This window comes from Nymphalis io, chromosome 22, assembly GCF_905147045.1.
Source record: "Nymphalis io chromosome 22, ilAglIoxx1.1, whole genome shotgun sequence".
NCBI classification, from domain to species: Eukaryota; Metazoa; Arthropoda; class Insecta; order Lepidoptera; family Nymphalidae; genus Nymphalis; species Nymphalis io.
This window is the reverse complement of record NC_065909.1, coordinates 127,501-137,500: the sequence shown is the minus strand read 5'-3', so window position 1 is coordinate 137,500 and position 10,000 is coordinate 127,501. Positions and strand designations below refer to the sequence as shown.

Genomic DNA, 10,000 nt, shown 5'->3' with positions numbered 1-10,000 from the left:
CTTCGATTCCACAATACACGAACGTACCGCGTTAATTTTTTCACATTTCGAAGATATTATATTATCGTTCTGTTATAGTTCAAATTTAGTGATCGAATGAAATCACTCGGATATCGTTATCGTGTTCGATTCTAATGTTATTTTAAAATATTTCAGAAAAATAAAGTATGTTATCGTCGTAAAATGTAAACTTCGATTCCACAATACACGAACGTACCGCGTTAATTTTTTCACATTTGAAAGATATTATATTATCGTTCTGTTATAGTTCAAATTTAGTGATCGAATGAAATCACTCGGATATCGTTATCGTGTTCGATTCTAGTGTTATTTTAAAATATTTCAGATAAATAAAGTATGTTATCGTCGTAAAATGTAAACTTAGATTCCACAATACACGAACGTACCGCGTTAATTTTTTCACATTTTGAAGATATTATATTATCGTTCTGTTATATTTCAAATGCAATGATCGAATCTAGTGTTATTTTAACATATTTTAGATAAATAAAGTATGTTATCGTCGTAAAATGTAAACTTCGATTCCACAATACACGAACGTACCGCGTTAATTTTTTCACATTTGAAAGATATTATATTATCGTTCTGTTATAGTTCAAATTTAGTGATCGAATGAAATCACTCGGATATCGTTATCGTGTTCGATTCTAGTGTTATTTTAAAATATTTCAGATAAATAAAGTATGTTATCGTCGTAAAATGTAAACTTAGATTCCACAATACACGAACGTACCGCGTTAATTTTTTCACATTTGAAAGATATTTTATTATCGTTCTGTTATAGTTCAAATGCAATGATCGAATGAAGTCACTCGGATATCGTTATCGTGTTCGATTCTAGTGTAATTTTAAAATATTTCAGATAAATAAAGTATGATATCGTCGTAAAATGTAAACTTCGATTCCACAATACACGAACGTACCGCGTTAATTTTTTCACATTTGAAGGATATTATATTATCTTTCTGTTATAGTTCAAATGCAATGATCGAATCTAGTGTCATTTTAAAATGTTTCAGATAAATAAAGTATGTTATCGTCGTAAAATGTAAACTTCGATTCCACAATACACGAACTTACCGCATTAATTTTTTCACATTTCAAAGATGTTATATTATCGTTCTGTTATAGTTCAAATTTAGTGATCGAATGAAATCACTCGGATATCGTTATCGTGTTCGATTCTAATGTTATTTTAACATATTTTAGATAAATAAAGTATGTTATCGTCGTAAAATGTAAACTTCGATTCCACAATACACGAACGTACCGCGTTAATTTTTTCACATTTTGAAGATATTATATTATCGTTCTGTTATAGTTCAAATTTAGTGATCGAATGAAATCACTCGGATATCGTTATCGTGTTCGATTCTAATGTTATTTTAAAATATTTCAGAAAAATAAAGTATGTTATCGTCGTAAAATGTAAACTTCGATTCCACAATACACGAACGTACCGCGTTAATTTTTTCACATTTGAAAGATATTATATTATCGTTCTGTTATAGTTCAAATTTAGTGATCGAATGAAATCACTCGGATATCGTTATCGTGTTCGATTCTAGTGTTATTTTAAAATATTTCAGATAAATAAAGTATGTTATCGTCGTAAAATGTAAACTTCGATTCCACAATACACGAACGTACCGCGTTAATTTTTTCACATTTTGAAGATATTATATTATCGTTCTGTTATATTTCAAATGCAATGATCGAATCTAGTGTTATTTTAACATATTTTAGATAAATAAAGTATGTTATCGTCGTAAAATGTAAACTTCGATTCCACAATACACGAACGTACCGCGTTAATTTTTTCACATTTCGAAGATATTATATTATCGTTCTGTTATAGTTCAAATTTAGTGATCGAATGAAATCACTCGGATATCGTTATCGTGTTCGATTCTAATGTTATTTTAAAATATTTCAGAAAAATAAAGTATGTTATCGTCGTAAAATGTAAACTTCGATTCCACAATACACGAACGTACCGCGTTAATTTTTTCACATTTGAAAGATATTATATTATCGTTCTGTTATAGTTCAAATTTAGTGATCGAATGAAATCACTCGGATATCGTTATCGTGTTCGATTCTAGTGTTATTTTAAAATATTTCAGATAAATAAAGTATGTTATCGTCGTAAAATGTAAACTTAGATTCCACAATACACGAACGTACCGCGTTAATTTTTTCACATTTTGAAGATATTATATTATCGTTCTGTTATATTTCAAATGCAATGATCGAATCTAGTGTCATTTTAAAATGTTTCAGATAAATAAAGTATGTTATCGTCGTAAAATGTAAACTTCGATTCCACAATACACGAACTTACCGCATTAATTTTTTCACATTTCAAAGATGTTATATTATCGTTCTGTTATAGTTCAAATTTAGTGATCGAATGAAATCACTCGGATATCGTTATCGTGTTCGATTCTAATGTTATTTTAAAATATTTCAGAAAAATGAAGTATGTTATCGTCGTAAAATGTAAACTTCGATTCCACAATACACGAACGTACCGCGTTAATTTTTTCACATTTTGAAGATATTATATTATCGTTCTGTTATATTTCAAATGCAATGATCGAATCTAGTGTTATTTTAACATATTTTAGATAAATAAAGTATGTTATCGTCGTAAAATGTAAACTACGATTCCACAATACACGAACGTACCGCGTTAATTTTTTCACATTTGAAAGATATTTTATTATCGTTCTGTTATAGTTCAAATGCAATGATCGAATGAAATCACTCGGATATCGTTATCGTGTTCGATTCTAGTGTAATTTTAAAATATTTCAGATAAATAAAGTATGATATCGTCGTAAAATGTAAACTTCGATTCCACAATACACGAACGTACCGCGTTAATTTTTTCACATTTGAAGGATATTATATTATCTTTCTGTTATAGTTCAAATGCAATGATCGAATCTAGTGTCATTTTAAAATGTTTCAGATAAATAAAGTATGTTATCGTCGTAAAATGTAAACTTCGATTCCACAATACACGAACTTACCGCATTAATTTTTTCACATTTCAAAGATGTTATATTATCGTTCTGTTATAGTTCAAATTTAGTGATCGAATGAAATCACTCGGATATCGTTATCGTGTTCGATTCTAGTGTTATTTTAAAATATTTCAGAAAAATGAAGTATGTTATCGTCGTAAAATGTAAACTTCGATTCCACAATACACGAACGTACCGCGTTAATTTTTTCACATTTGAAGGATATTATATTATCTTTCTGTTATAGTTCAAATGCAATGATCGAATCTAGTGTCATTTTAAAATGTTTCAGATAAATAAAGTATGTTATCGTCGTAAAATGTAAACTTAGATTCCACAATACACGAACGTACCGCGTTAATTTTTTCACATTTTGAAGATATTATATTATCGTTCTGTTATATTTCAAATGCAATGATCGAATCTAGTGTTATTTTAACATATTTTAGATAAATAAAGTATGTTATCGTCGTAAAATGTAAACTACGATTCCACAATACACGAACGTACCGCGTTAATTTTTTCACATTTGAAAGATATTTTATTATCGTTCTGTTATAGTTCAAATGCAATGATCGAATGAAATCACTCGGATATCGTTATCGTGTTCGATTCTAGTGTAATTTTAAAATATTTCAGATAAATAAAGTATGATATCGTCGTAAAATGTAAACTTCGATTCCACAATACACGAACGTACCGCGTTAATTTTTTCACATTTTGAAGATATTATATTATCGTTCTGTTATATTTCAAATGCAATGATCGAATCTAGTGTTATTTTAACATATTTTAGATAAATAAAGTATGTTATCGTCGTAAAATGTAAACTTAGATTCCACAATACACGAACGTACCGCGTTAATTTTTTCACATTTGAAAGATATTATAAGATGTAAATTTTGTAGTGTCACGTTCGTGGTTAGTTCGTGTCATGAACGATGTCGCTAAAGTATGTTATCGTCGTAAAATGTAAACTTCAATTCCACAATACACGAACGTACCGCGTTAATTTTTTCACATTTGAAGGATATTATATTATCTTTCTGTAATAGTTCAAATGCAATGATCGAATCTAGTGTTATTTTAAAATGTTTCAGATAAATAAAGTATGTTATCGTCGTAAAATGTAAACTTCGATTCCACAATACACGAACGTACCGCGTTAATTTTTTCACATTTGAAGGATATTATATTATCTTTCTGTTATAGTTCAAATGCAATGATCGAATCTAGTGTCATTTTAAAATGTTTCAGATAAATAAAGTATGTTATCGTCGTAAAATGTAAACTTCGATTCCACAATACACGAACTTACCGCATTAATTTTTTCACATTTCAAAGATGTTATATTATCGTTCTGTTATAGTTCAAATTTAGTGATCGAATGAAATCACTCGGATATCGTTATCGTGTTCGATTCTAATGTTATTTTAAAATATTTCAGAAAAATGAAGTATGTTATCGTCGTAAAATGTAAACTTCGATTCCACAATACACGAACGTACCGCGTTAATTTTTTCACATTTTGAAGATATTATATTATCGTTCTGTTATATTTCAAATGCAATGATCGAATCTAGTGTTATTTTAACATATTTTAGATAAATAAAGTATGTTATCGTCGTAAAATGTAAACTACGATTCCACAATACACGAACGTACCGCGTTAATTTTTTCACATTTGAAAGATATTTTATTATCGTTCTGTTATAGTTCAAATGCAATGATCGAATGAAATCACTCGGATATCGTTATCGTGTTCGATTCTAGTGTAATTTTAAAATATTTCAGATAAATAAAGTATGATATCGTCGTAAAATGTAAACTTCGATTCCACAATACACGAACGTACCGCGTTAATTTTTTCACATTTGAAGGATATTATATTATCTTTCTGTTATAGTTCAAATGCAATGATCGAATCTAGTGTCATTTTAAAATGTTTCAGATAAATAAAGTATGTTATCGTCGTAAAATGTAAACTTCGATTCCACAATACACGAACTTACCGCATTAATTTTTTCACATTTCAAAGATGTTATATTATCGTTCTGTTATAGTTCAAATTTAGTGATCGAATGAAATCACTCGGATATCGTTATCGTGTTCGATTCTAATGTTATTTTAAAATATTTCAGAAAAATGAAGTATGTTATCGTCGTAAAATGTAAACTTCGATTCCACAATACACGAACGTACCGCGTTATTTTTTTCACATTTCAAAGATATTTTATTATCGTTCTGTTATAGTTCAAATTTAGTGATCGAATGAAATCACTCGGATATCGTTATCGTGTTCGATTCTAATGTTATTTTAAAATATTTCAGAAAAATAAAGTATGTTATCGTCGTAAAATATAAACTTCGATTCCACAATACACGAACGTACCGCGTTAATTTTTCGGGGGTGGGGGTGGGAGGTTAGGGGGTTGGGGGGGAGTTCTTTGTTTTATTCCTTGCGACGGGGAGGGGGTTGATATTATATATAAAACATTAAATATAAAAATATTCGAAAAAAATACATCCGCCGTTATGAAGCGCCGAATGTCATATTCATCGTCCGGCATATACATAGAGTACGTTCGGTTCGAACGTCGAACGATATATATGAAAATATTATTTCGTGAGACGCGTCGCAACCGTTGAAGATAAGACTCTATCGAAAAGTTGTTTTCTTCTAGTATTGTATTATATTATAATGTATTGCTGCTGCCGCGGTCGTCGTCGTCGTAAGCTCGTCGCGGCGTTGTCGTTTTACAATAATAATATATTATACAAATAATGTGGAGAAATATACTTTTCGTTCTATAACTGTGCCGACCGACGGACGTACGTAAGTTGCTCTTTCTAAAGCGACTCCGGCGTCGTCATCGCTCCTCTCTCTACAAATTCATCGACATGATAACGTATGACGTTCTCGTGTAGATTTATTGTGGACCCCGATGTGTGGTGCGATGACGATGTCTTCGGAGATAAACGCGGCAGACGGAGTTTTTAAAAGATTCAGTACGTTCGTTTAATGCATATAGAAATGTATGCGAAACGGTCGTTCCTAAAACTCTTTATATTAACAAAAACTATCATGTACGAAAAATACATAACCCGAGTATCGGTACGAACACTCAAACACCGGGCGTCGATCCGAATGTTTCACGACACATATATCCGTTGAACAATAACATACGTGCACATCGTGTACGGAAGTGTTTCTAAAATGAACGATCTCGTTTCGAATATTCATATTCGTGACCGTCGAGTGTCATCTTAGAAGACGAATCGTCGTCGTCGTCGTCGTCGTGCTCTTCTCGGGCTACTTCGATGTCGTCGGTTATTTATCATTATTTATTATGATAATGAATGAAAAAAGTCAACCGTAAGAGTCTATCGCGTCTAACGCGATCGAATCGATACGGTACGACGAACCTCGTTTCGAAGCGACGACGAACGAAGACAACGTCGTCGTCGTCGTCGTCGTCGTCGTTGCTAGAAACGAGAATCGAGTTAAATGAGAGAGAAACTTACGGCGAAGGTGTCGCGTTCGCGCAAGCACGCACGGACGTGTCGTCGTCGTCGTCGAGAATAATCTATGTTAGCTCCCTGGTTGATCCTGCCAGTAGTTATATGCTTGTCTCAAAGATTAAGCCATGCATGTCTCAGTGCAAGCCGTATTAAGGCGATACCGCGAATGGCTCAATATATCAGTTTTGGTTCCTTAGATCTTACTCAGTTACTTGGATAACTGTGGTAATTCTAGAGCTAATACATGCAATCAGAACTCTGACCAGTGATGGGATGAGTGCTTTTATTAGATCAAAACCAATCGACGGAGGGCGTCTCGTCCGAAGTCGTTAATTTTGATGAATCTGGATAACTTTTGCCGATCGCATGGTCCAGTACCGGCGACGCATCTTTCAAATGTCTGCCTTATCAACTTTCGATGGTAGTTTCTGCGACTACCATGGTTGTCACGGGTAACGGGGAATCAGGGTTCGATTCCGGAGAGGGAGCCTGAGAAACGGCTACCACATCCAAGGAAGGCAGCAGGCGCGCAAATTACCCACTCCCGGCACGGGGAGGTAGTGACGAAAAATAACGATACGGGACTCTTTCGAGGCCTCGTAATCGGAATGAGTACACTTTAAATATTTTAACGAGGAACAATTGGAGGGCAAGTCTGGTGCCAGCAGCCGCGGTAATTCCAGCTCCAATAGCGTATACTAAAATTGTTGCGGTTAAAAAGCTCGTAGTTGCATTTGTGCGCCGCGCTGTCGGTGCACCGCATCCGCGGTGATACTGACACGTTTGCGGAGCATATCGTCGGTGAGCCGGCGGTAAAACGCCGGTTCAATATCAAAATCCTATCGCGGTGCTCTTCGGTGAGTGTCGAGGTGGGCCGACAATTTTACTTTGAACAAATTAGAGTGCTCAAAGCGGGCTCAAAATGCCGCTTGAATATTTCGTGCATGGAATAATAGAATATGATCTCGGTTCTATTTTGTTGGTTTTCAGAACTCCGAGGTAATGATTAATAGGGATAACTGGGGGCATTCGTATTGCGACGTTAGAGGTGAAATTCTTGGATCGTCGCAAGACGAACATCAGCGAAAGCATTTGCCAAAGGTGTTTTCATCAATCAAGAACGAAAGTTAGAGGTTCGAAGGCGATTAGATACCGCCCTAGTTCTAACCGTAAATATGTCATCTAGCGATCCGCCGACGTTACTACAATGGCTCGGCGGGCAGCTTCCGGGAAACCAAAGATTTTGGACTCCGGGGGGAGTATGGTTGCAAAGCTGAAACTTAAAGGAATTGACGGAAGGGCACCACCAGGAGTGGAGCCTGCGGCTTAATTTGACTCAACACGGGAAATCTCACCAGGCCCGGACACCGGAAGGATTGACAGATTAATAGCTCTTTCTTGATTCGGTGGGTGGTGGTGCATGGCCGTTCTTAGTTGGTGGAGCGATTTGTCTGGTTAATTCCGGTAACGAACGAGACTCTAGCCTGCTAAATAGGCGTCGTCATTTAGGTGTGCCCGATTTCGGTCGAGCAACTCACTGGCGGCGTATTAAAATTCTTCTTAGAGGGACCGGCGGCTTCGAGCCGCACGAGATTGAGCAATAACAGGTCTGTGATGCCCTTAGATGTCCTGGGCCGCACGCGCGCTACACTGAAGGAATCAGCATGTTCTCCCTGGCCTAGAGGCCCGGGCAACCCGTTGAAACTCCTTCGTGCTGGGGATTGGGGTTTGCAATTATCCCCCATAAACGAGGAATTCCTAGTAAGCGCGAGTCATAAGCTCGCGTTGATTACGTCCCTGCCCTTTGTACACACCGCCCGTCGCTACTACCGATTGAATGATTTAGTGAGGTCTTCGGACCGACACGCGGTGGCTTCACGGCCGTCGGCGTTGCTGGGAAGTTGACCAAACTTGATCATTTAGAGGAAGTAAAAGTCGTAACAAGGTTTCCGTAGGGGAACCTGCGGAAGGATCATTAACGTACGTTTATCTATCTCGAATTCTGTTTCGTCTCTGTGCGGATCGAGCTCTTCTCTGTATACGAGCGAGATAAACAGTGCAGCACGAAAGAGCAATGAGAGTGCCGATATACGACGATATAATAAAACAATAACAATAACAACAACCAAAAAGAATCATAATACGAAAAAATGCGAATTCGATCGGTGGATCGCATTATCGTTTCTCCGACGACGACGACGACGACTACGTCGTCTTCGTCTAGGCGTTCGTTGATATACGAGTCGTCATCGCCTTCGACGTTAGTATCATCACGTATGAAAATAACGATATTCGCAAAAAAATATATAAATACAATACGTATCGCTGAAGCGTCGTCATCGAATCGATATACGTATATATATTAAAACGTAGTATTATAAAAAGAGATACGAATATAACGATCGTCGTAAGACGTATGTAATCGTGTACTTTCAATTCGAATGTGGACGTCGTATGTACGCGGCGAACGTAACTAGCGAGAACGCTAGCTAACGAACATCGAAGTTGCACGCGTGCAGTCTTCACTCGTCGTTACCGTAGTCGTCTTCGTTATACCTGTGTACGTAGACCGGCAAGAATCCGCGCCGCGAGTCACATGTATAATATATATACGACACTGTATACGTTTCGAGTTCAAGACTCTCGTCGCTCTTCGTTTTCGTTTTCGTCTTTCGTTCTTCGTCTACGTCTACGTCTACGTCTACGTTACGCGTCGTCGTCTCCGTTCGATTACGAGTCTCGTCATCGTTTACATCGATCGGTCGTTATGTGAGTGTCGATTTGAATTCGTTTTTGAATTTAATATGATATCGATCCGTGGTGACGTCGATGTGTTTTCGTGTTTTGTGTTTTATGCGTTATATCATATTTTCATAGAGGCCTCGTGCTTTCGATCGATACGTGCGATGATGCGTTTCACACGCTCTCCTAGACGATGATACGATGATCGACGATCAGTCAGTCAGTCAGTCGATCGGTCAGTCGGCGGGGATACGAGAAGCGTCCGCTGAAAGTTTCGTTTGTTTTTTTCGTAAAATGAAATAAAACAAAATGCGGTTCGGCGTTCGTATGTCGTTCGGATGCGAGACGACGACTCCGAATATAATAAAAACGGGGTCGTTCAACGCGTCCCTTCTGATGTTTCGACGTCGGTTTCTCGAGGAAAGCACGATGTTGTCGTCTTTCGATAGCGCATCGTCATCTTCAAATAACGTATATTTTTTTTTAATTTTTTTTTTTTAATATTTTTTTTTTTTTTAATTTTTATTTATATACTGAAAAGAAATAAAAAAAAAAAAAAAAAAAAAATTTAAACAAACTAATATCACGGGCGTGTATAGAATCGCTTCAGTGATCGTAGAAACTAATCATCATGAAAATAAACAATTACCCTGGACGGTGGATCACTTGGCTCGCGGGTCGAT

At 36.0% G+C, this 10,000-nt stretch overlaps 1 long non-coding RNA gene and 2 other non-coding genes across 3 annotated transcripts in view; 2 read left to right on the top strand and 1 right to left on the bottom strand.

Annotated features, from left to right (window-relative positions):
* LOC126777134 (uncharacterized) overlaps window positions 1-10,000 on the bottom strand; it is a 52,885-nt gene that overhangs the window by 4,830 nt on the left and 38,055 nt on the right. The window lies entirely within an intron of this gene.
* On the top strand, window positions 6,651-8,553 carry LOC126777409 (small subunit ribosomal RNA). The gene has a single exon (XR_007670050.1). It is a non-coding gene; the product is annotated as a small subunit ribosomal RNA (ribosomal RNA).
* Window positions 9,964-10,000, top strand: part of LOC126777423 (5.8S ribosomal RNA) — a 157-nt gene continuing 120 nt past the window's right edge. Inside the window, exon 1 of the ribosomal RNA XR_007670061.1 lies at window positions 9,964-10,000. This exon is cut by the window's right edge and continues 120 nt beyond it. This is a non-coding gene — a ribosomal RNA (5.8S ribosomal RNA).